Below are 25,003 nucleotides of genomic sequence, written 5' to 3' on the forward strand. Positions count from 1 at the left end.
AAATAATTTTATTAGTTCTAAATACATTGCTCAGATAAATGGGTTGATGAACTAGTGAGCTAGATGATGGATATTATTGATATTATATTATGACCCAATACTTAATAATGCTTACATATAATACCTTTCATCTGGGATCTTTAAGTCAAGAACAAGATACAATAGGATAGGATGGGGTGGGATAGGATAGAACAGAACAGACTAGAACAGAGGAGAAAGGGGGAGAGGAAGGAAGAGGAAAAGAGGGGACAAGAACAGAAGTGGGAAAAGGGATAAGAGGAGGAGGAAAGGGGAAAAAGAGAAGACAGGAGAGGAGGAAGAGAGAAGAGGAAAAGCAGGATAAGATAGTTAGATACAAGAAAGGGCAGGGAGAGTCAAATCCCATTGAGATGGGGCAAAATGCAGAAAGGACTTCAAAGGGGATGAACAAATGAACAGATGCAGGTCAGTAGGCAGTTAGAACGTCACATGTACAATGTTCCTACAGTTACCAAGCACACGGTGCTGTTGAAATAGGGCCATAACAATTGGAGATCATCTTATCATGGTCTCTGATATGGGTGGGATTGGATGGTATCTTAATTCCTAGTTGCTGTGGTGAAATGCAACGATAGAAAGTTGAGAAAGAGGAAGAAAAGCCTATATGAAACAGAAGGGGGAAAAGACTAACAGGAATGCCATCTTCTGGCCAGGATACAGCCATTCCAACCATAAACTCAATGCAGCTGTGCTTGCCGACACTGAGCCTGCAAAAGAATGAGCCTGTCAATAGCTAACCAAAGAATGAGCCTGTCAATAGCTAACCGCGGTGGGGAACGAAAGGGAAAAGAATTTCCAGTCTGCGTGCCCCACCTGAACTAGTGGGCACCAATGGATTCTGGGAATTGGGGGATCACTGCCATCGGTTGAGTAACCACTGATGAACCCATTAGGCTTAAATGGTGAGTTCCAAACCTGTGGTCACACAGAAAAGGAAACAAACAAACAAACAAACAAACACCCAAGAAACTGAATATTGGAAAGGGCCTTGTGTAAAAGAGATGGGATCGATAGGGATGGGAGAAAGACAATGGAGGGTAGATGGCAACATTAATCAGAACGCATTGCACACATGCGCAAAGATGCCAAAGAACAGATTTAATTGAAATCTAAATTGCATGAGAGCGAACACTCTGACAAAAGCAAGTTAAAGGAGAAGGGGTTTATCCGGTTCATAATTCCAGGCGACAGCCCGTCAGTGCAGAGGAGTCAAGGTGGCAGGAAGCTGAAGCAGCTGACACACCCCATCTATAACCAGGCAATGGTTATAGATGGATTAATGCATGCACCCGAGTGCCCAGGTTTCTGTCTCTAGTTTGCACAGTTCAGGAATAGTGCCACACACAGTGGGTGGCCCCTTCCTTCCACATCTATTATTACAACGAAGATAACTCTCACAGACATTCCCATAGGTCAACTTTGTCCAGAAAACCCCTGTAGAAAAGATTCCCTTCCTGAGTGGTTCTCGATTGTGTCAAGTTAACAATTAAAACTAAACTCTCACAAACAGGATTCCAGGTGGAGGGAAGACCACAGGTGCAGGGCAGAGAACTTTAGATGTGTTCAGAGAACTGCGAAATGATCTGAAAGTGATTTTGCCCAGGAAAAGTAGATACAAGCAAGAATTAAAATAATTACAGCAGTGAAGTTGTCTACATGGCCGGTTTTTGACATAAAAGACATCATGTTGGAGGAAAATACAATGAGAGGTAAGACAGGAGAAAGGAAAGCCATTAAAACCCACCCATGCTTGCAGCTCAATGATAGAGTACTTGTCTAGCATGTGCAAGGTCCCAGGTTCCACTTCCAGCACTAATGTGGCAAAGAAAAGAACTCTTCATGTTATTACACAGTTTAGGAAACACAAATGCTCACATTGTTATGCATCTCATGACAATGATTTGAGTGCTGAAAGAAAATGAGAAGAATAGACACACAGATTCAGATCACCCATTGGAAATGGATCCTGAAAATCATGTCTACTGACTTGGTGACCTGCTGCTAGTCACCCTGGCTCTGGGACATGTTATCTCCAAGGCTAAGATTTGGAGAAGATTCAGATTCATATGTGGATAGATACTAGGGATACTATAATTCTTATACTAGATACTAGACACAGCTCGAAGCTTATAGACTTAGTTCTATCGAATTACTTCTTGACAATTCCATGGCCATCTGAGTAATATTGAATTCCTTTCACACACAGACCATTTCTGTTTTACTTTGACCACCTCCTTCTCCTCTAACCCATGACCATTTGTCACCATCTCAAACCTGATTTTACCCATACCATATATATATATATATTGCAAAAGACACAGAGTTATTCACCTTGACGATGTATGTTTTCTATCTCCTGGGATGGTCTCGTTAGACTGTCTTGAGACTTAGGTATCCCTGGGTTCTACTCTTCAGTCTTATGAATACCATCACATCACTATGATCATCACCTTCGAATCTGGCAACAGCACTGTGAGTTCTTAGCATAGAATTGTACCACTCTTCCTCATGCAGATCTGTGGCACACCACCTGTTTCTGGACCAAAGGTCTCTAGTTCCCAGGGATATTTGCTTCCAAGTTCTTTGAAGGCCTTCCCTGGAAATGCTCTCTACTAAAGGAAGCATTCCTTCCCAAGGTCATTTCTCCCTCCAAGATGTAGTTCCCACAAAAGGCTGTCCAAACCCATGACCACATTGGCCCGGGGGCCATTTTATTCCTCCCATGAATTCTCCCTTTGCCCTGTCCTGACTCTCTTGTTATCTCCCATGTCACCCCTAAAAGCATTTTAATGAACCCCTGCATACAAATCTCCATCTTACAGGAAACTTTCCAGAAAACGGATCTACTGTGCCTTCTATGTTGTTGATATAGAAGACTATCTTATCACAAAGGAAAAATTATGAGACATTTCAGGCATCTAAGGTCCAGATTATGGACCATTCTACCCAGAAGAAGTCACTGACTCAAGCTGATAGCCCGGTTTGGCAATTGTCTTACTTCTTGACCTTGGATGACTGATTTATCTTTCCTCTCCACTTCTCTGCTTCTCTTTACATGGATAATGAGGTATGTGATGGAATGATGGGAAAGGAAAATGAATAGAAGTTGAGCTCTCCTAAATGACAACAGAACACTATGAGAACACAAATTCTGTGGTTAAAACCTCTCAATCTCGAGTCCCATAGATGAGACTACTTCCTTGGAGGTAGCTCTGCCCATGGCCTTCACTTGTCATTTTGTGGACTGTGCAACCACAGAATTCCTCTGGGGACTTAGCCACACCCCAAATCTTAGCCTAAATCCCCAAGTTTGACACAGATTCATAGGAATTTGGCAAGGAGCTCACCCAATTTTCCCATCAAATTGGATCCAAATGTTGCCTGAGTTGGCTGAGAGTTCAGTCAGAAGAGGAGAGCCCAGGCCAATCAACTGCTAAATGGTGATATTTGAAACTCAAAGGAGTTTGGCTTTGCTTTAGGGCTAGGAGGGAAGTTTCGAACCACAGCATAGGATATAAACCCTGGCCCAATTCAAAACAGTTCCTAAGTTTGTGGGCGATTGTTTCAGCATTGCATCTGACTCAACTCCTGCACAGTGTACTTATTCCAGATGTCAAGGTCAGTTGGAGGAAACTCTGGACTCCTATAGGGTTGGAGTAGAGAGGGGAAGCCATTTCTCATTGTCTGTTACTGCAATTCCCCCTACATATCCCTTAGGCAAAGGGATAGCCACAGTATTTGACAAAGGCTAGGTGAGCCCACTAGTCTGGACCCTGTGAAGAACCCAATAAGCAGGATCCTTAGGGACTGATGCTCTGGTTGAAATCTCTCGTTTTTCACTGTGGGTCTAGAGGACATGTTGACTTCTTCCAGGAGCAATGGCTTTGTCTCAGATGGAACACTGAGTTAGGTGGAATTATAAAACAGAGCAAGTTAAGTCTTTCTACAACGAAGTTCTCTTACATGAGTTCTTAAATGATTATTCTTTCTTTCTACTCTGTACCTTTCCCCATCTCTTTGGCTTTGGATAATATGCTCCAATGCCCTTAGACTAAAGGTTTGGCCATTAGTCTGTGGGAATCTTAGGAGGTGATGGAAGCTTCAGGAGGTGAGGTCTACAGTGGGAGGAAGTTAGGTCATTAAGCATGTCTTGGAGGGGTTGCTGAGACCTGCTCCCTCTTCTCCTCCACTCTTCCAACGCTCAACTACCAAGTAGTGAGCAGCCCTGACACAGTCTCCGCTCTCCTCTCTCCACCATGATGTTCTTTGTGCCAAAGTTCTGAAACAATGGAGCCAGCCAACCATGGGCTGAAAGCTCTGCAACCATCACCCCAGATAGTATTTTTGTCCCATCAATAGAAAGCCAAATAACATATCCCTTCCTCGTCTGTCCTTTCCTTCCCCCTTTTCATCCTCTCTTTCTTTCTCCTCTTGTTTCTCTCCATCTTTGTTATCCCCTGTTTTAGTCACTGTTTGATTGCTGTGAAAGAACTCCATGACCACGGTGACTCTTACAAAAGAAAGCATTTACTTGTGGATTTGTTTCAAGTTTCAGAGCTTTAGTCCATTATCACCATGGTGAAGGGCATAGTAGTAGGCATGGCAGGCATGGTGCTGGAGGAGTTGAAAGCTACAGACCAATCCACGGTGGGTAGGGGGACTGGGCCTCCAAGTGGCACACTTTCTACAACAAGGCTATGTCTCGTAATCCTTCTAATCCTTTCAAATAGTTCCACTTCCTAGTGACTAGGCATTCAAATACACAAGCCTATAGGAGACATTCTTATTCAAACCACTATGCCTCCTAAGAAGTTAAGGTACCATTTGTACTGTTTTCAAGCCTCATTTAATGTTTCTCCAAAATCTACCTCTATCCCAACCTTCCACCTCTAGCCTTTCTAAAGCAATTGAATGCTTTGTATTTCTACCCCTACTTCAGAAAGTCTAGACAACTGTGTTCATAATGAACCCTGTAATCACCCCACTCTCACACTCTAGGATCTGTTTCCCATAGATCATGTTTTCTAAGATTCCACATGCTTAGAGACAACACAGTAAGTGCATCTATGGGGAAATTTAAACATAAAGTGTGTTTAAGTCTTGGTTTTCTCATTTACAGGCCATCTGGCATCTGGTGTGACATTTAGACTCTTTAAGCTTCAGTTCCTAAACCTCTTAAATACAGATAAAATGATTAATTTATAGTTTCATCTTAAATTTAATTTCTGTAAGGGAACCAGTAAACTTATCAACCTTCCAAAATAGGATTAAATGCCCTCACCCCAGACACTGTGTCAATCTGTCATTCCCTTATCATAAAGCTTGTAACTTTGCATCCTAATTTCTTTCTTACTTTCTGAGTCCCACTAAAATGTCCTGGTTGGCAAAGACTATAGCTGATCACCTCTGAAGTCCAGTGTTGATTGCAATGTCTCGAACTGATTGATATCGAATGAATGGACCACCTCTGGAAGCATTTGTAAATGGTAGTGGTAGTTTTTCCAATGTGACATATTTATATTGGAAGAGCATCCTTTTTAGACCATGTCTTTACTAGAGGAGAGATGATAATGGAAATGTTAGGAGGGGGAAGACATTTTGGCATTCATCATATAGCTCTATATAGGTGACCTATTGTTCTCTCCAGACATCCAGCTGGTCCTGGGCCCACACACCTGAAGTCTCACATCTGAAGCACTGTATTTCCTAATCCATCTTAGTGACACTAGTTTGGCTCAAGTTTCCAAGCTGGGACCAAATTTTCTCCAACGGTGGAGGAAACAAAAAAGGTGCTGTATCCGTTTCTTTGCATCATCCTGTCTAAGAGTTTTCATGGAGGCTTAGCTTACATGAGATTCCCAAGAGACAAACTCTGTCCCAAGGTCAGGCCAGCAGACTCCACAACTGTGGGCTGTGACATCTCTCTAAACAGATAAAAACGGGAATATCAAGTTCCTCACAAGGGGCTAGAACACCAAAATAAAGGGAAAAGATGAAAAGGAGGAAGATTCAGAGGATGTGGGATGTGTGCAATACCATCTTTATGGGCTAGAGGCACATGAAGAATCCCCTCTCTAGTGATCAGCTTGGGAAGAGGATAGGAAAGAAATGGAGAGTTTCTGCTCTGTCTTTTTAAGGCCAACTTTCCATGTGGCTCACATTTGTATGTCTGGCAAGCAGAGGCACTGGATGCCTTTGTTCTGGGCTTTCATTTCAAGGATGTTCCATAGTGAATAGGCTTGGGGGAAAAGGCTAATCTAAAGGGTGGGCCAGGTATGTTTTCTGTTTCTCATACAAACCTTATGTTCCCTAAATCCAGGTTCCCTCTCTAGTCTTACACCTCATAGTGGATATAAACATCACTGATTCTCTCCTCATTATGCTGTAGGAACTGGGGCCAGGGAAGCAATAAAAGTGTTGATGTTCATCTTGCTTGCTGTGTGGAGTCTTGGGTCTGTCGGCATCTATGAAGCCATGCAATTATATTACTTGCTTCAAGTTTCTAACAGTTCTTGACAAATCTCTGTCCTCTTGGACTAAATACAACTTGTGAAACAACTCAGCCTTCCAGGGATTGGGTGTGCCCTACCTATGAGGAAAAATTAAAAAAAAAGATGAGGGAGAAACAGCACATTTTTATTGAATGTTCTTTGTCTGCAGAGATGTGCTGGACACACACTGTCTCCTTTAATTCTCATGACAGCCTTAGGATAATACATTGTTCTATCTTTTCAAAAATAGATAAGGAGTCCTAGGCCCTTCAGGTGAAGTGACATTCTGAGGTCACACACAGGGCTCAGAATTTAATGAAGGTCTCTGTGTTGAAAGGGTTCCTGGAAACTCAGCCCCTTCAGGTACTGAGAAGGTGGACTGTCTAAGACTGATGTCTTGACAAGCTACTAAGCATGAAATAAATTCCTCTGCCACTCAATTATCTGCTCCGTGAGTTTTCACAGCTCTCTTCTTGAATGTATTCCTGGTTCCCAGATCAACAGGCAGTTTCCATTTTCTTAAAATCCTGTCTGCTCTTTCTGCCTTCCCCTTTTGATCTTCTTACCTCCAGCCAGTGTTATTCCAATTGCTTAGCCTTGGCCTTCCTGGTCCTGCTTATCTCCCTGGGTTGTTTTTGTTTGTTTGTTTGTTTGTTTGTCTTCTATGTGAAAGAGAGAAGGTGGAAACCATTCTGAGATGCTGCCCCAGAAGTAACAGGCTTTAAAGTTGTAAGGAATTATCTTCGATTTTTTCAGAAATGACTAGAGTGATTAGCTTAGACTCACCATCTGCTGCGCAGAAATTCCCTCCCTGAATTCTCCTGCCACAGGCCAGCCTGCTCTACCTGCTGCTGCTATCCCCCGGGACTTTATACCTGTGCTACATTGCATAAGGCTGTGCTTCAAGAGATTAGAGAAAAACATTTCCTTCGCCCAACTACTCAACTAAATGCAGTATAAAACTGACCTTGCCTTGTGGGAAATGAGGCAAAGAATGACCTCTTTTCCATGTAGTACCTGTTTGTTTTCTAATTAAGAGGGTTTGTAGTACTCCAATTATTTTCTTTGCACTCCTGGAACAACCTTGCTTTTCAACTTCAATTTATATCAACAAAATGCTGCCCTCCTAATTAATTCAATTAAGCATCTAACCATTGGTAGTATTTTCAGTGGATTTGAAACTATCTAAAGATGTTAGCACTATAGCTATTTCCTGTATGGCTATGGTATTCCATCTAGCTCTCAGCAATTAGAACTCTATGTAATGACGCATCATCTCTAGCCTTCTAATTCTCTTCTCATTAGGTTCCACCTGTATTAAACCATCACCCGTAAAGGAAAGAAGCCCATTCCATCAAGATAAAGTGCTTTCCACCTTCAATTTCTGAAGCAACATCTGTATATTTACAGTAAGAATGGACCTATTACCAACAGTTAGCATAGGCCAGTGGAATTTTTCTTCCACTTTCTAAGGAAGCAAATTTTGAAATACAAAGAATAATGGGACATAGGCCATGCTTGCTGGAGTTCATAACAAAGTTGGAGAAAGAAACAGTAATCAACAAAAAAGAAATCACATACCACAAGAGTAGATAAAAGATGTGTCTGACATATATAGATAATACGATCTTGCAGCAGATGTAGTTCTCTGCCTCTTACAATTATCACATCCTCTCTTCTGAGTTGTTCCCCAAAACTTAGATGTAGGGGATATGTTGTGGATGTATCAACTGGGGCTGGGCACCCCACAGTCATTGGTTCTATGTATTTTGATCAGTGTAGTTTTCTGTAGTGGTCAGGGAAGTTTCACCCATGATCTTCCAACAGGAGGATTGTCTAAAGAAGACCTGAATGATGACAACATCATGTGACATGCCAGCATAGACGGGGGACGTTTCATGGGGGCTCACACCTGGATGAAGAGCTATAGGCAATTAATGACTGCTCAAAGAGACAGACTCAGTCTTCCCCAGGGATATGCTCCCCCACTGGCTACCCAACACCTTGTGGTTAGTCCTACAAACATACACATACAAGCAATTAGACTCAGTTGGTTGCAGACATGTACATGCAATAATAATAAAATTTAAAAGATACTTGAGCAGTACAGCCATAAACAGTAGCCTCAGTCTCCTGGTTATGGAGATGATGACTTGTGGCACTATCCTCAAATCCCAGGCCTACTTTATTCCTACACAGCCTCCTTCAAAACGCTTCTCACAGGCTCTTTTTTCTACTTCTCATGACTAATGCCATCACCTTATTTTAAGTCTTTATCCATTTGTATTTAAATTCTTAAAATTCTCCACTTGTAACTTGACCAAGGCTACTTCCCACTGTGACTGGACTCCTGAGAGCACATACTAAAACTCTGGAAGCTGTGCTTTGATCTCTTCCTTCTCAGTGCACAAACCTTCCAGGATGTTCCTTTCTGAAGAATCGAAACCTGTTAAGTGGCTTGGAAGTAGAATACAGTTTGAGGTTGCTGTGGTTACTGTGGATTGTCATCTCCACAGAATCTGGTATCACCTAGGAGACAAGCCTCCAGGTACATTCAGGAGGGATTATTTAGATTAGCTCAGCCTGTAGGTATGCTAGTGAGGGGTTATCTTGATCTGTTTAATTGAAGTGAAAAGCTTCACTCCAAAGAAGGAGACACCCTTCCATGGGCTCTCACACTGGGCTTCATTAGAGAGAGAGAGAGAGAGAGAGAGAGAGAGAGAGAGAGAGAGAGAGAAACTGAGTACTGGCATCCTGGCCTACTGCTTCTTGATTTCAGATACAATATCATCAGCTGTTTCAAGCTCCTGCTACTTTGGCTTCCCTGCCAGATGGATTGCACCTTTGGACCAGTTCTTTCCCCCATTAAGTTGCTTTTATAAGGGTATTTTTTATCACAGCAACAAAAATGTAACTAAGAGCCAGGCAGTGTTGGCACATGCCTTTAATCCCCGCACTGGGGAGGCAGAGCCAGGCAGATCTCTGTGAGTTTGAGGCCAGCCTGGGCTACAGAGTGAGTTCCGAGACAGGCTCCAAAGCTACACAGAGAAACCTGTCTCGAAAAAAACAAAGTAACTAAGACAGAGATGATGTGGGCTCCATCCCAGGATGGGAAAATTCAAGTTCAAGTAAGAGTTGGTGTTTGGAATGTAGGGAAGTAGAGAAGTTGGTATTACTGAGAACTATGGACAGGACCTGGAAGACTGTGAGGATAGGGAAAAGCAAATGTGGAGGAAGAGCAGGTGAGCAGAACAGGAGGGTGGAAGGATGGAGGGCTTTCTCCTCAGTAGACACGCTGCCTGGCATGTACTTCACGGGACAGAGAAGTGCTCGGTGGGAATCTGTTGCACACACGAGTGAACAAATGAATGAAGAAGCCTATTATTTCCACTACACCTATCAGTTCATGTTGTTTTTTTATCACAGTCCTACCATCTGTTCATAGGACAACAACTGAGTTCTGGATTCCCGCAGCTTCAACAGGTTAGGTCCTTTGTTCCTAATATATCAATGATGGAGGAGGAGTGGGGGTATACAGTGAAGGGAAGAGATTTAGTCAATGTGGCCACACTGAGAAGTGTAACAGATGGAGGAGTCCAGTGACCACAAGTCCATTTTCAGAGCAGTGACAGGAGCTTTGGTCTTAAATAGAAGAAGAATTGGGACAGGGACACAAGGTGTGCACTATTGATTAAGAAGTTCTGGTCTAGGTGAGGTTTTTGTTGACCATCACCTCAGTGCAGGTCCAGCAAGGTGATCCCCAGAAGTTCTCACTACTTGAGGGGACAAAGTGATTCTCAAGAAATGGTCACTTCTGCCAGGAGGCTGCCTTGCCCTCATAGATGATTGCCATAATTTGGTGTCAAGGTTATGTTCTATCTATCAAAGTTCTACTGTCTGGGAGTCTAAGGAGGCTCAATGGGAAAGGTTAAGGACAATGACTTAAGTCTGTACCTTCCCAAATAAAGAAGACTAGAAAGGCTTACTTCCTACTACTTTTAGTTACCTGTTGACCAAAAATGAGAAGTCAATGATTTAAAACAAAAACAAAAACACAAAACAAACACACAAAAGACCTGCCTCTAAGTGTCTAGGTGGAAGCACTAAGGTACTCCATTTTCCTGATTTGTAGGCAAAGAGTCAAGGCAATTACATCATACTCCCAGCATCCCATGGGCAATGAGTGGCAGCTCCACAACATGCAGCTGCATCAGCCTGATGTAGAAATTCATCCATCGTGCTGTCTTCTAAACATTCAGTAATGCAATACCTATTGGGGTGCACCTGTGAGTATCAGGGCCAGGGGAAGCAAGAGATACAGTCCAAGGCTGCTGTGTGCTGCAGCCTCAGGAGTTATTTTAGAGACTTCTTCCTTTAGTGAAGCTGGAGTTCCTAGCTTCACCAAAGAAAAGAATTTTAAGACAAATCAGTATGAAGCAAAGTTGGAGTTTATTAAAGGAAGGTGTGTGTGGGGGGGAGTAGGTATGTGTGTGGGAGGGTGGAGGCTAGAGGTGAACCTTATGTGTTATTTCTCAAAATAATCTACTTTGTTGAGATGGAATCTTTACCAGGACCTGGACTCACCTGATTTTGCTTGGCTGCATGGCCAATGCTCACCAGGCATCTACCAGCATGTGTTTCTATGCCTATGCCTAGCTACTCACCCCCCCCCTCTTTGTGTGCATGTGTATTCTCACCTGTTTGTATAACTATCTGTTTGATTGCTTGCTAGGAATCATACTTGGTATTCATGCTTGTGTGTGTCAGGCATACTATCAATGTCCCACAATGGAACACCCAAACAAATGAAAGCATCTTAGCATGGCAGGACATTAGTCTGGACATAAAAGAGCACTAGGAAGAACAGGCACACAGGATAGTGAATGTTAGCATAGGTGGTGACTGTGTCTTTCCCCCATTGGCTGGGGTCTGTTTGACCTCACAATCTTTCAAGATTGGCTAGTTTTAAAAGAATTGGCACAAAGGAAATGAAGGAAAGCTGGAAGGAGTCAGCCAGGCCACTTTAGTCACTTAAGTTTCAAGAATGCTGCATGCAGGTGGTAGTGGGGTTTAAACCATTTGCATAAAAAGTCTGAGAAGATAGAGCCAATAAAAAGATCTGAATTCCTTGCAATAAATACAAGTTTTGGCTCCCAGATCCTCCCAATTCCAAGGAAAGTGGTATCTTCTCATGCAATGCCAACCTCATCCCTGAGACACAATAGTGAAGGTTGGAGTGAACAGATTTGGCCATGTTGGGCATCTGGTTACCAGAACTTCCTTCATGTCTGGCAAGTGAACATTTTTGCCTTTATTGACCTCAACTACATGGTCTACATGTTCCAGTATGACTCTTCCCTTGACAAGTTCAATGGCACAGTCAAGGATGAGAAGAGAGAAGTTGTTATCAACAGGAAGGCCGTCCCATCTTCCAGGAGCAAGATCCCACAAACATCAAATGGAATGATGCTGGTGCCAAGTATGTTGTGGAGTCTACTGGTGTCTTCATCATCATGGAGAAGGCTGGGGCCCACTTGAAGGATGGGGCCAAAGGGGTCATCATCTCTGCCCCTTCTGCTGAAGCCCCCATGTTTGTGATGGCTGTGGACCCGTGAGAAGTATGAAAACTCACAAGATTGTCAGCAGTGCTTCCTGCACCATCAACTGCTTAGCCCCCCTGGCCAAGGTCATCCACGACAACTTTGTCATTGTGAAGGACTCATGACCACAGTCCATGCCATCACTGCCACCAAGAAGATTGTGGATGGCCCCTCTGGGAAGCTGTGGTGTGATGGCTGCGGGGCTGCCCAGAACATCATCCCTGCATCCACTGGTTCTACAAAGGCTGTGGACAAGGTCATCCCAGAGTTGAACTGGAAGCTCACTGACATGGCCTTCTGTGTTCCTCCCCACAGTGCGTCCATCTTGGATCTTTTGTGCCACCTGGAGAAAGCTGACAATATGATGACATTAAGAGGGTGGTGAAGCAGGCATCTGAGGGCCCACTAAAGGGCATCCTGGGCCACACTGAGGACCAGATTGTCTCCTCCGACTTTAACAGTGACTCCCACTCTTCCACCTTTGATGCTGGGGCTGGCATTACTCTCAGTGATGACTCTGTAAAGCTCACTTCCTGGTATGACCATGAATGTGGCTACAGCAACAGGGTGGTGGACTTCGTGGCCTACATGGCCTCCAAGGAGTAAGGAGCCCTGGACCATGCACCCCAACAAGAATACTAGAGCAATGAGAGGCCCTCAGCTGCTGAGGAGTTCCTGTCCCCACTCAACCCTCAACACTGAGCATCCTGCCTCACAGTTTTCATCCCAGACCCCCAGAAGAAGGGGAGGAGCTTAGGGAGCCCTACTCTCTTGAATACCATCCATAAAGTGCACTGCACCCACAAAGAAAAATACAAGTTTTAGTGTTTGGTAGAAAAGACTAACATTTAATATTTTTATAGGTGGTAATTACATTACTGACTGAGCAATCTCCTAATCTATGTTGCCAACCCCAAGAGAAGGCGTTAGCAGATCTAAGCACAGGCATTCGTGGAGGGGAGGTTGCTTAAGTAAAAGACAGTGCTCAACATAGAAGCAGGTCACCTTTGAATGACTTAACATGGCTGTTTGGACAGTTTTGGTGGCATCACCAGTTTTCATTGTTCAAAGGGTTTCTAGGGATCATCTTGTTCTTTAGTAAGTGAGATTGGAGTGTAGTTTCTGCAGAGCCTTGGATCAGAGAAAGGGCTGATAAGGTGAAAACACAGAGGGTCAAAGGGTCCAAGGAATCCTTCCAGCATGTAAGCTGCAATGAAATGAAGACAAGCCTTGACTCTAGACACGGTTTGAAATTTGTGAGAGTCTCAGAAAATCACAGGCTTACAGCTGGGCTAAGGATACTCACAAGTCATGTGTGCTTTGGCTATAAACATGGCTGCTATGTTTAATTTTCTTATTTGATACAGCTCTATAACAATTACCTTTTTATTTCATTATAGGTTATCTTCACAGTGAATTTTGTTAACTCTATCAAAATTCTCAACTTTCAGATGAAATTTCAGCCAGGCTCCAGGGTAAGGGGTTTCTTTGTCTCCCTATATTCCCCCTCCTTCATTTTCCATCCTTCTGTCCTGTCTTGTGGATAAGTTACAAGGATCAGAGAAACAGCTGAGGGGCTTCACTGTGTGAGGTGATTGCTCACAATGAGAGCTATAGCTGTGAGTGAGAAAGCAGAGGAATGCGGGAGATAAAAAAAAAAAATATGTCCTTGACCTCCATCATGGAAAATGCCAACATTTTAGAGACAAGTGCAGGAAGAGAATGCTTGCAGAGAAAGGAGAGGAAAACCAGGCAGGTGTTTTGTCAGCGAATGTGTGACTGACACTATCAGAAGCTGTAGGAAGTTCCTCATTTCTCACAAGGGGCTGCGAGGCAGCACAGTGTGACAAGGAGGAAGGAACTTGGAGCACAGCTGACAGTTCTCAGCCTCGAGCCAGCCTGCTGCTCACCTTGGGCAGCAAAGGAAGAGAAGAGAGTGTAGTACGTCTCCTTCCCTCTTGTGAAGGCCAAGGTTGACCAAAGACAGATAAAGGGGCAAGACAGAAGGTCTATTCAACCAAGTTTTACATAACACAGAAGGCTCAAAAATGAAGATCTGTAGACCAGGGAAAACTGTGTTCATGTCATCTGATGGTAGAAAAGATGTTACAGAGAAAAGGATGGCTCAGCTGGTATAGACTCTAGTCATTAAGCCTGAGTTCAATCTTAGGAACCTATATGGTGGAAGAAGACACTGACTCCCTCATGTTGTATTCTGACCACCACACACATGCCGTGGCTTGCATGTACTCAGGTACACACACACACACACACACACACACACACACACACACACACACACACCACACAAACACATACCCCCAAATAAACAAATATATAAGTAAATAAATGTCAATTGAAGAGGAAGGAAGGGATTGGACTATATATATGGAATGAGCTGGAAGTGGGACGGGACTCAGGAAGGATCCAGTTGCTCTTGGCTTCTTTGTATTACCTTCTTTTTTTTCCTTGGGTTCTCAGAGCACAAAGCCCATCCCTAGGCAATCTCATGAAGGCTCCATCAGAGAGCTTCCTTTTAGGTCTAATTCTTATATGGGGAATGGGGAAGCCAGATTGACTTTCTTACTTCTGAGTCCTTTCCAATCTATTTCACTTCAAAGTACGTTGAAGTATTTTTCAATCCCTAACAAACAAGACATCTAAAGAAGCTGTAATGACTTTATCAAGTTTGGCACAACCCAATGTGATAATTGTGTGAAGGCCCCAACAACAGCTAACAGTATAAAGCCCCAGACAATAACCATCCCACTCACCAGTATTAACTCCTTTAATCCATGCAACAACTATTAGGTAGCTGCAGTTGGAGTCAGCTGATGCATAGATAAAAAGATGCAGACTCTAGTTCAAGATCACATAGCTTATGAGTAGCATGGAGCTTTTATACACAGCCCTCCTGCTCACAGAAGCAACGGACTCGATTCCCATGTTGTAGTAGATTTTTTTGAACAAATTGTCCATGAATGCCCTTCCTTCCTTCTTTTTTTTTTTTTTTTTTTTTTTTTTTTTTGGTTTTCGAGACAGGGTTTCTCTGTGTAGCTTTGCGCCTTTTTCTGGAACTCACTTGGTAGCCCAGGCTGGCCTCGAACTCACAGAGATCTACCTGGCTCTGCCTCCCGAGTGCTGGGATTAAAGGCGTGCGCCACCACCGCCCGGCTCCTTCCTTCCTTCTTAAGAATGAAGGAGGCAATTTTTTAAAGCTATGTAGATTGCACCAGAGATCAGCCAATAAAAGTTCCTTGGCATGATCTGACCTGTTTTTTGTATAGTCTGCAAGCTAAGAATGATGTTGTACTTTTAAGTGATGAAGAAAAATTTTAACCTAATATTTTGAGATGTGTAACAATTATATGAAGTTCAAAGTCTTGTGCCTGTCAATTGAGTTTTATCAGAACACTAACATCTTTGTTCCTTCATCTTCTGTTCCATTTTTGCCTTAAAAGAGCAAGAGTGAACACTTGTGAGAAGAACCACAAAGCCTAATTGATTGTGCCCTTCCTGGAGAGCTTTCCTTACCGCCTTATATAACAGTAAATCTTTGGTACATAGAAAATGAGGTAGGGGTTAGGCCTGGATCAGAGACATCCATCACCCCACTATGTGCAAGTTCCTCTCAAATTCTCTCTGGAATTGGCAGCCACTCCAAGAAGGATGGTGGCAGGAGAGGGCCAGCAGAACAGTCAACAGTCATTTCTTGGGTGGACCAAGAAAGCTGGAGGAGGTGGCCAGGTGGTTAAGGGAGGCCCTTCATAGCCATGTGGATTGATCTTTTCTCACGTGTAGAACTAGAACTGTTAACAGGCAAACAGCAAGTGCAGATGCTCAGCCATGAACCAAGGAACCACCACCATGGTCAGGCACAGTTCTTTTTCTGGGGACAGCAATGTGCTCAAGCTCTTCCCTGAGTCTACTCTTTTTCCTCTCTCAGGCTTACATGAGGAATTTGTCTTAAAGGCAAAATGTTCGCACAGGGCCAGGAGCCAGGGCACTAGGGCTTTGCACTGGGCTTTGACAACAAACCTCTAGCTTGTTGGTAGTAAGCTGAGTACTTGCTTTCTGCCCTGCTTAACACAGCCTAAATAAGGTAATTTACTGGCTCCTTTAATTATTATTACATACTCACATATATTTATTTATCTAGATCTGTATCTATCTGTCTATAAGTCTATCTATCTATCTATTCATCTGTCTATCTGTCTATCTATTCTATTAAGTCCATTTAATGTGCCTGATTTTAAGCAGTTTCCTAGGATTATAGTACAATATTCATAGCAGAAAATGAGCCAAGCAATATCAAATACATAAGGCTGTAGCACTATGTTCAGTGTCATGGGTCCTCATCACCATACAGCTCCAAAACTTTTCATCTTGCAAAACAGAAACTGTGCCCAGTGAATGCTGGCTGTCGTTCCTCTCCTCCAATCCCTTCTACTTTCTGTCTTACGAATTTGACTAGTCTAAGTATTTCACGTAAGTGGACTCCTATGGCACTTACCATTTGGTAGTTGTTTATTCCACTTAATATTCATCCATGCTGTAACATGCTTTAAACTTTCCTTCTTTTGTAAGACTGAATAGTAGTCCAGCATGTGTACATACCATATTTTATTTACTTGCTCATTTCTTGATGGATTTAGCTTGTGTTTATCTCTTCGCTATTGTGAATAGCACTTCTTTGAACATTGATCCACTCTAATGTTGCTTTCAAATATTGTGAATATATATCCCAAAATGAAATTTGGAGGATCACATGACAATTCTATTTTCAATTTTTTTCAAAAACTCACCACACTATTACATAGAGAGACTAGACTTTTTTACATGGTGGCATGTAGGAGCAGGAGTCTAGATGGACATCTCAGTGTCCTTAAGAATGCAAATATAGGGCTTTGCTTGTCCATCAATGCCCTTGGCCAGTACCTAAAATTGTTTCCTGGATCAATTTTAGTCTGGTAAATCTATGGTCTGTGTTTTTTTTTCTTTTTTAGTGTGTGTGTGTGTGTGCATGAGTGTGTGTGTGTGTGTGTGTGTGTGTGTGTGTGTGTGTGTGTGTGTGTTTAATGAATGTGCGTGATCATAGCTGGCATGTGGAGGTCAGAGGACAGCTATGCAGGTTCGGTTCTTTCCTCCCATCTTTACATGGATTGCAGGTATCGAACTCAGGTCTCCAGGCTTGTACAGCAAGCCCTTACTCCACTAGGCCTTCTCCCCAGCCCCTTTTCTTGTTGAATTTTATTCTTCTCCTCTACTTCAATTATGATTTTTCTTTTCTCCTGATCTTTTTCTTTTTTCCTCTCCTTACCTCCTTCAGTATAAATTTTACCAATTTTTCTTTGAAGCTATATCTCAGACACAGATCATAAGCACTGGATGTGAAAAAAAATTACAATGAAAAAGAAAATAAGTAAACTCCTTCAAGAAAATATTGAGGGTACCTACCCAGGTTTGATGCCATTGGGCTTCAAATGCTTTGAGTTAGGTCATGTCAACCATAACTACAAGCTCAAAACATTCAAAGCAACCATGGAACAAGGCGAATTTGGTTTCCTCCAAAGGAGTTTTCAAAGTACAGTTAAGAGCAGAGCTCTGGAATGTAAAAACACAGGGGGGAAGTATGGCAAGCAGGCCATCTTCCTGGTCTATAGAATCAAGGCCTTCAAACTATTCAAAGCTTGTTTCTCTTAGCAAAGTTGCTTGGAGGATTGGTACTTACTCATCTTCCTCACTTACGTGGGTAGGGCTACTCAGATGGACATGAGCTATGCAGACACAGCGTCTGTCCACAGTGCATAGACTCAAATAGGATTTGTTCTTATTTCACAAACAACGCAGGGCATGGTGGTGGCCTAACTTCTAAGAGAGCAAAATGGAGTATAATTTTTAAGGACATAAAGATTTTTTTCTGAGGAGAAAAGATACTGTTGGTTTTATATGGAGTACATAAAAAACATATGAAAGAAAATTCCACAAACCATGAAAAGAAACTTGCCCGAATGCAAAGTATGGCTGAATTATTTAATAAGGAAATAGGTTGACTCACTTCCACAGCCCCGAAGGCATCCCCAGAGTGAGACACAGAGTCCACACTGAGGTTTCCAATGCCTCCGTCCTTCAGAGAAGTTATACTTTTAACATCTGGGCCACAAAGTAGTGCAAATGAGCTGCTCTGGAAAGGTTTCTTCTGCAAAATCCTTCTTTGGTCACCATGCCAGTTAAATGAAGTATCAGACCACGTCATGCTCTGTTAGCATGTTTCTTTTTTTTTTTTTTTTGGTTTTTTTGAGACAGGGTTTTTCTGTGTAGCTTTGCACCTTTCCTGGAACTCACTTTGTAGACCAGGCTGGCCTTGAACTCACAGAGATCCGCCTAACTCTGCCTCCCAAACACTGGGATTAAAGGCATGCACCACCACCGCCCAGCAACATGTTTCATACTTTATTACTGTAATAATACAACTTTATAATTAAGAGCTTATATATTCATTACAATTCTAAGCAAGACAGTCTCCTTGTCAGTCAAGTGCTACTGCTGCTGCTGCTGGCAATAATGATGGTGGTGATGGTGGTGATGGTGATGGTATAGAGAGTTTCATAGACTGGCTGTGAGGATGAAAACACACCCAGGACTTTACAGGGTCCCGTTTTCTAAGTGTTAGATAGGACTCCTGCTATTCCAGTCCCCGCCATCATCTTTGCTTATACCACGGCCGTAGATGGTCTATAGTTCCTAATAAGGCTGCATGTAGGGTCCAAAACTGCTTTATCATTTGTAATTTGTACAACTTTGGGAAAGTCATTTTCCTCAGTATTCCTACTTGGAAAGTAAAGATAATGCTATATTATCACCTATCTATTTTCTACCTCTCTTCTATCTTCCATATACTTATCTGTCTACTTATCTATCTTCTATCTACCTATCCTATCTATATTTTATGTCTATCATCTATCTATCTGCATACTATATTTTACCATCTACCTACTATCTGTCTATCTATCTATCTATCTATCTATCTATCTATCTATCTATCTATCTATCTATCATCTATCCATCCATCCCTCTATCTTCTATAAAACAGGGTGAAGAGAGGAGTAAGCATTCAAGCAACACTAACTCTAGTTATTCTTATTATATATTTTTACACTTGTGTGTGTGTGTGTTTGCATGCACACATGCCACAGAACATATGTAGAAGGCAGAGAGCAACCTGTGGAAATGAATCTTCTCCTTCTACCATGTGGGTTCTAGGACCAAGCCCAGGTCATCATGCCAAGCAGTAAGCACCCTCACCTGCTGAGGCATCTCAGCAGCCCCTTTAGTTTACAATTAGCACGTGCTACTTACACATGTTTATGGAATGTACTGTGATTTTCTAAGAAATGCATACATACACTGTGTTGTAATCAAATCAGGATATCTAGGTCATCCACCACAGCAAACATTTATCATAATGATATAATTGCTTGTTTGGGCCTCTGTTTTATGTCTAAAAACAGTTCTCCAAGTGTGTTGTGAGACCCTAGATGGCCTCTTTCTCTGGTAGTTCATGGGGACCAGAACTATTTTTATCAACACCCTGAAGTGCTGTGTCATTACAACAGATTCACAAATGTGGTGTCACTACAGAGAGAGAACAGCCTCACTCCAGCTTCTTCTGAAAGATTTGTAAAAATGTGGACCAATGTTCTTCTAATGTTTTGCAAAATACAATTATTTTTATAAAATGTGCCCTGTAAGCTGGATGTGGTGGTGCATGCCAGTAATTCCAACACTTGGGAGGTAGACACAGGAGGTATAGAAGGTCAAGGCCATACTCAGCTACATAGAAAACTGAAAGCCAATCTATGCTATGTGAGGCCCTTACTCAACTACCCTGCATGTGTGTGCATTCCACAAGTTTGTGGAGTGTATTGGCACTACTTTTAAACAAATAATTCATTTTAATTTCTAATGTGGAAAATAAAAACAGAGTTAACCCACAGAAGTTTGCTGGAAACCCAGAGTAAGTGTGGGTACTGAGGCAGCAAAGTTCAGAAAAAAAAAAAAAAAACTGTCTTAGCTCACTAAGCATCAGAACTGTGGTCATACTCAAAGTTACCAGCTAGAGATTCAAATATGGACAGTTTCAAGTTTCCAACCAAAGCTGTTTGTAACAGACCCAGTGGTCACTGTAATACACCCTACCCAAGAACCTTGGCACATTCATATGAGAGTGGGGCCAGTGGTCAGAACTCCCTTTAAAAGTTCGGCGCTGTTACAGGGCCCAGTATCAAAAGGTCTCAGAAAAACTCCCCTTTTCACATGGTTTTCAAGTCTAACAGACATTGCCCTAAGTTTTATCCTAAGTGACCCATCATTGCAGTACCAAAGTCACACATTGTTGTTTGGTGACCAAGACAAAGGACCTGGGGTTAATACACCCAAATTCTTGTTTCAAAGCCCAAACCAATTCTCAGCCCAGGTTTTCAGTCTCCAATGTCCAGCAAGAATTATCACCTATTTAATAGTCATTCTAAATATGTTTTCAGAAGCTCAAAACCTATCCCGGATGCAACTAGGTCAAGTTCTTCCAAGTCTTGTCCCCTCATCACAGAGGGCTAAATTTCAGCCTCAAGGAAATACTTGGAGCTACAAGGACATACATAAAGGAAGGAAAACAAACAGGCAATGTTTTGCAAAAGCAAGCATTTGATATTTGAGCACATCGCTGGAACAAATCGGTTTTAAGCCCGCAGCATTCTGACTGTGGGTTCCCACCACTACCTTGGTGCGATGTTGACACCTGCCACGTTATTTAAGGCCTTTTGTCTTGGAGAGTTGGGGTTTTTATACATGCATACATTTATAAATTATACATTCATTTATAATGCATTTGATTGGGTTGGGTTGGGTTGAACTCTTTGTTGGTAATTTGGAGCTTGGCTTCGGGGGCGATGGCACAGGTTTGCATGCATTATGCAGAATTTTCTGCTAAATGCAATGGGATTCTTGTAAATGAATTAGTTTATTTCAATCCATGCTTGTTTGACATAAATGTCACATTCATGCTGAATAACGCTATCATTCTTCTGTTTTTGCTCCAGTAATGCTGATCTTTGAGATGTTACCCCAGACAGGCTCTGACAACGGAGTGCCAAGTGGCCATCTTGAAATAACAAAATTTTGCTCTAGCATCTTGATTCTGAATCTGATATTTAGGAAGATGGAGTTCAGTGACCTGAATATTGAACTATTTTCATCAATACTGAGATTTCATAGTATGGGAGAAAAATAAAACAGAAATAACAAAATCCTATTCCGTTATTTTTACTGCATTTAATAATTCCAACCAAATGAGATCAGACTACTTTGTGGATAGAACACAAAGTACCAAGCAAAAGAAGTTGCCCATTTTTACTACTGAAATAATGTGGAAGGAAGACCCAACCTAGGGAAAATACACAGGAGATACATAGGACAAGGTCAAGAGGAAAGGATTTTCTCTTCCCTCCTCTTGGTGGGTCTGGCCAGGACTGTCTGTCTTCAGCCACAGGTACAAAACCACTTTTCCTCACAACATGAAGCTGCTGTTGTAGGATCTTTATCTAGGACAGCACTCTGGATCTGGAAGAGAGGCATTCAAGGTGGAAGATCCAACCATGAAGGACTTCTAGGCTAGACTCGCTCCTCCCTGTTCCCCAGGCTGGGGCTTGTTCAGAGTGGACTCTCCCTTCAATGGGCATGCTCATCCATTCTTTGTAGAGTACAACCTTATTCTAAGACCTGGGAAGTCAGACTGTGTACCCCTACAACTCCCACAACCCACTGCCTCTGTGTTCTGCCTTTTTTGTTCTAGAAAAGTACCTAATTTAGGTATTTATTGAGATAAGGCCCACATATACCATATTGGCCACCATGAGGACAATCATATAAAGTCTAGCCAGATTTAGGATCTCCCCTCAAAGTTGTTGAGTCATTTAAGGATCCTAAGACATCTATTGTTTGTCTCTCTGTCTTATCTAGAGTTTGCCTTCATATTTCCATTTCTCTAATCAGGCTTCCAACATTCAACCAGAAGTTCAAGGTTAACCATATTCTGGCAAATTCAGGGAAAAAGTAAAGTCATATCTTAGTCCTAGTCTACTTCCTTCATTGATCACTTAGCCAAATGAACTAGCTGTAGCATGGACTTGGGCTTAATGAACTGTCTAAAAAACTTAAAACTGCGAAGCCTTGGATTTTTGTTTGTAAGATATGAAAAACAGAAATCTCAAGTTTTTAATATACACAGTGCTGGTAAATTTTCAATGAATGACTACGCTCAATTCATCTTCCTTAAAGACACTGAGAAATTGACACTTTACACATTGGAGTAGCTTGAGTCAGCAAATACAGTATCCAACATGTATGTATGTGTATATATATATATATGGAGTGCCCATTTCAGAAAATGAGAGTTCAGTGAAAGATATAACATAAAGAACCCATAGCCTAAGAGGAGTCAAAAATGCAAGCATAATTTCCTATTGATATGCAGTGTATTTTACATGCAGAGTGCTTAATGGATACAGAGGGCAATGATATTTTCCTTAGGATTGCCATTGGCAAGCACTTAGTATACATGTATGTAATAATACACATGTTGTTTATATATACTCCATGCTGAGAACTCTGTAGAAATAGCCTATAAATCCTGGGAGCTGCCTTGTTATTTTTCAATTCTGTTTCCAAAGCTGCATGATTAATCTTTAGCAAAGCTACAGTTTAGCACCTGTTGAGCAATATTAGAGGAAATCATCTGTGTTGCAAGCGGAGAATATGTTAGGGAGGCTGGACTCAAATGGATCCAGGTTTAGCTCTCTTTCTCCTTCTGTTTCAGCAGACAAATAATCTGTTGCAACTTTGCCGCTTCTCTTCCATGGCTTGGCTCTGTTCCCATGCACCATTTTGTTCTAGGGGATGCCTAAACTGATTCTTCAGTGTTAGCCAAAACAAATGAGGAGCTTGGCTCTCGGTCTGGTCCCAGCAGCTGCTGGGATTGGAGCTCTCCGCACCTAAGACAGTGGGGCAGCTTTCCCCTTGACAGATGAACACATTTTCATAACTAGGGAAACAGGAAGCATGGCATACTGGGCGAGAGAGGGAAAAGGGGAGGGAGGCAGATTTGGGAAGTGGCTTTGTTCTTTCTTATATCAGTTATGGTTATTGTCCAGCTACAATGTCCGAGAGGAGGTTGGCGAGTCCAAGTGAGATACCTATATTTCAAGCTCCCCACTCCTTCAGACTGTAGTCATGAGCACAACTGCCTCAACCAGAACAATCCTTTGCAGACCTGTCCTAGTAGGCAGTTTCTCTTCATGCATGCAGCAAAGGTCACAGAGAGGCCAGGAAGTCTAGGGAAACCATCATACAAAAGAAAGGATGCAAAGAAACACATGGTGACTTCCTTTTTTGTTTATTTGTTTATTTGTTTTTTTTTTTTTTTTTGACCATACACTAAAGCTAAACTGGAAAGTGGCTGTTCCACGGTCCCCAGAAACATACATGCTGATTTGGGTGTTGCAACTAACTCAACTACAGGAAGTGTGGACATAGGTGCTCCAGAGACCAGGATGCTATCTCCAGTGTGCTGCCTCGTGGGCAATTTTTTTCTTCTTGACTCTATATTTACAATAGTCTTTAATCAGAATGGCAGTTTGGAAGGTATCCTTTATCCCCAGGCTTTGAGAGCACCTAGATAAATGTGGGTGCTGGTCACCATTGTGGGTAAGTCAAGAGCAGAAGAAACTAGGGAAAGAGAGAGAGAGGAAAGTCATAAGCAAACACATAAACCTAAAGTACAGAGTTGCAAAAGAAGTGATAAGTGAAATTTAAATGTTGAGAGGTGTCTTCAAGGATGAGGGGAGTCTGGAGTCCTCACTGGCATGTGACTACTAGACACTCATTTCCAATCATGACTATGACAAAAACCTCTTATCTACCCTTTAAGTGTCTAGAAAGGTGGGATTGTCAGTCAAGATGGCTAACATATCCTATCAAATATTAGAGAAATGTGTCATTAGGCATTTTTATTGTACAGTCAGAGAATTCTTAAAACTAAGATGGTTATTATATCACTAGACCATGTCATATTATGGGACCACCTTCATACATGAGGTCAATTCAAACAGAAGCATTATTTTGCCATGTACAACTACTTTGAGTAACTACCATTTGCCAGACACTAAGACAGGTACTTTATATGAGGACATTCCTGCAACGACAAACTCAGTGTGCTTAGAATGTTTGTTATTTACACAAAGAAGACTGAGACTTGGGTTTTCCATGGTCCAGAAACAACGGAAGGTTTTTAATACAGTTCTTAGAGACTTTGAAGGGTTTTGGAATTTTAAGGACTGCTTTACCTATGCTCCTGCCCCTTGTATCCTACATCCATTTGAGATAGCAATAATTCACAGGTCTCTTTCCTTCTTGGCCTGCACAATATCTCAGACACCTCCAAACAAGACCCAACCTAGGCTGCTAACAACTAACAACTAACCCAGAATGGGCACTGTGCCTTTACCAATGGGCCAAGTGGGGAGGAGAGAAGTGAGCCCTACTCTGTTAGGCATCTCCTGAAGGAGTATAATGTGCCATGCATTGGTTATCCTTGCTTATGTCTCCTTTATGCTAACTAGTGGCTCCTGGAGGACTTACTGGGACCATGTGTCTTTTGCATCCTGTCACGTCATAGGCACAAGTCTTACTCCCTGGACTCCAGCTTCCTTATTCACAACACCTTTACATTCTTTCCCATTAGTATTTCATATTTACATGGGCTTTGGGTGAGGTCTTCTTGTGGTTGTGCTGGTGGTAATAGAAAAAAAATGATGGCAT

The 25,003-nt window shown here is 42.2% G+C and overlaps 1 long non-coding RNA gene across 1 annotated transcript in view; it reads left to right on the forward strand.

Moving 5' to 3' along the window:
• Nucleotides 1–25,003, forward strand: part of LOC128122093 (uncharacterized) — a 340,108-nt gene that overhangs the window by 281,237 nt on the left and 33,868 nt on the right. Inside the window, exon 11 of the long non-coding RNA XR_008222330.1 lies at nt 13,531–13,605. This is a non-coding gene — a long non-coding RNA (uncharacterized LOC128122093). The remainder of the gene's footprint in view (nt 1–13,530; nt 13,606–25,003) is intronic.

Source organism: Peromyscus californicus, unplaced genomic scaffold (assembly GCF_007827085.1).
Source record: "Peromyscus californicus insignis strain IS unplaced genomic scaffold, ASM782708v3 Scaffold_11__1_contigs__length_118956290, whole genome shotgun sequence".
Lineage (NCBI taxonomy): Eukaryota > Metazoa > Chordata > Mammalia > Rodentia > Cricetidae > Peromyscus > Peromyscus californicus.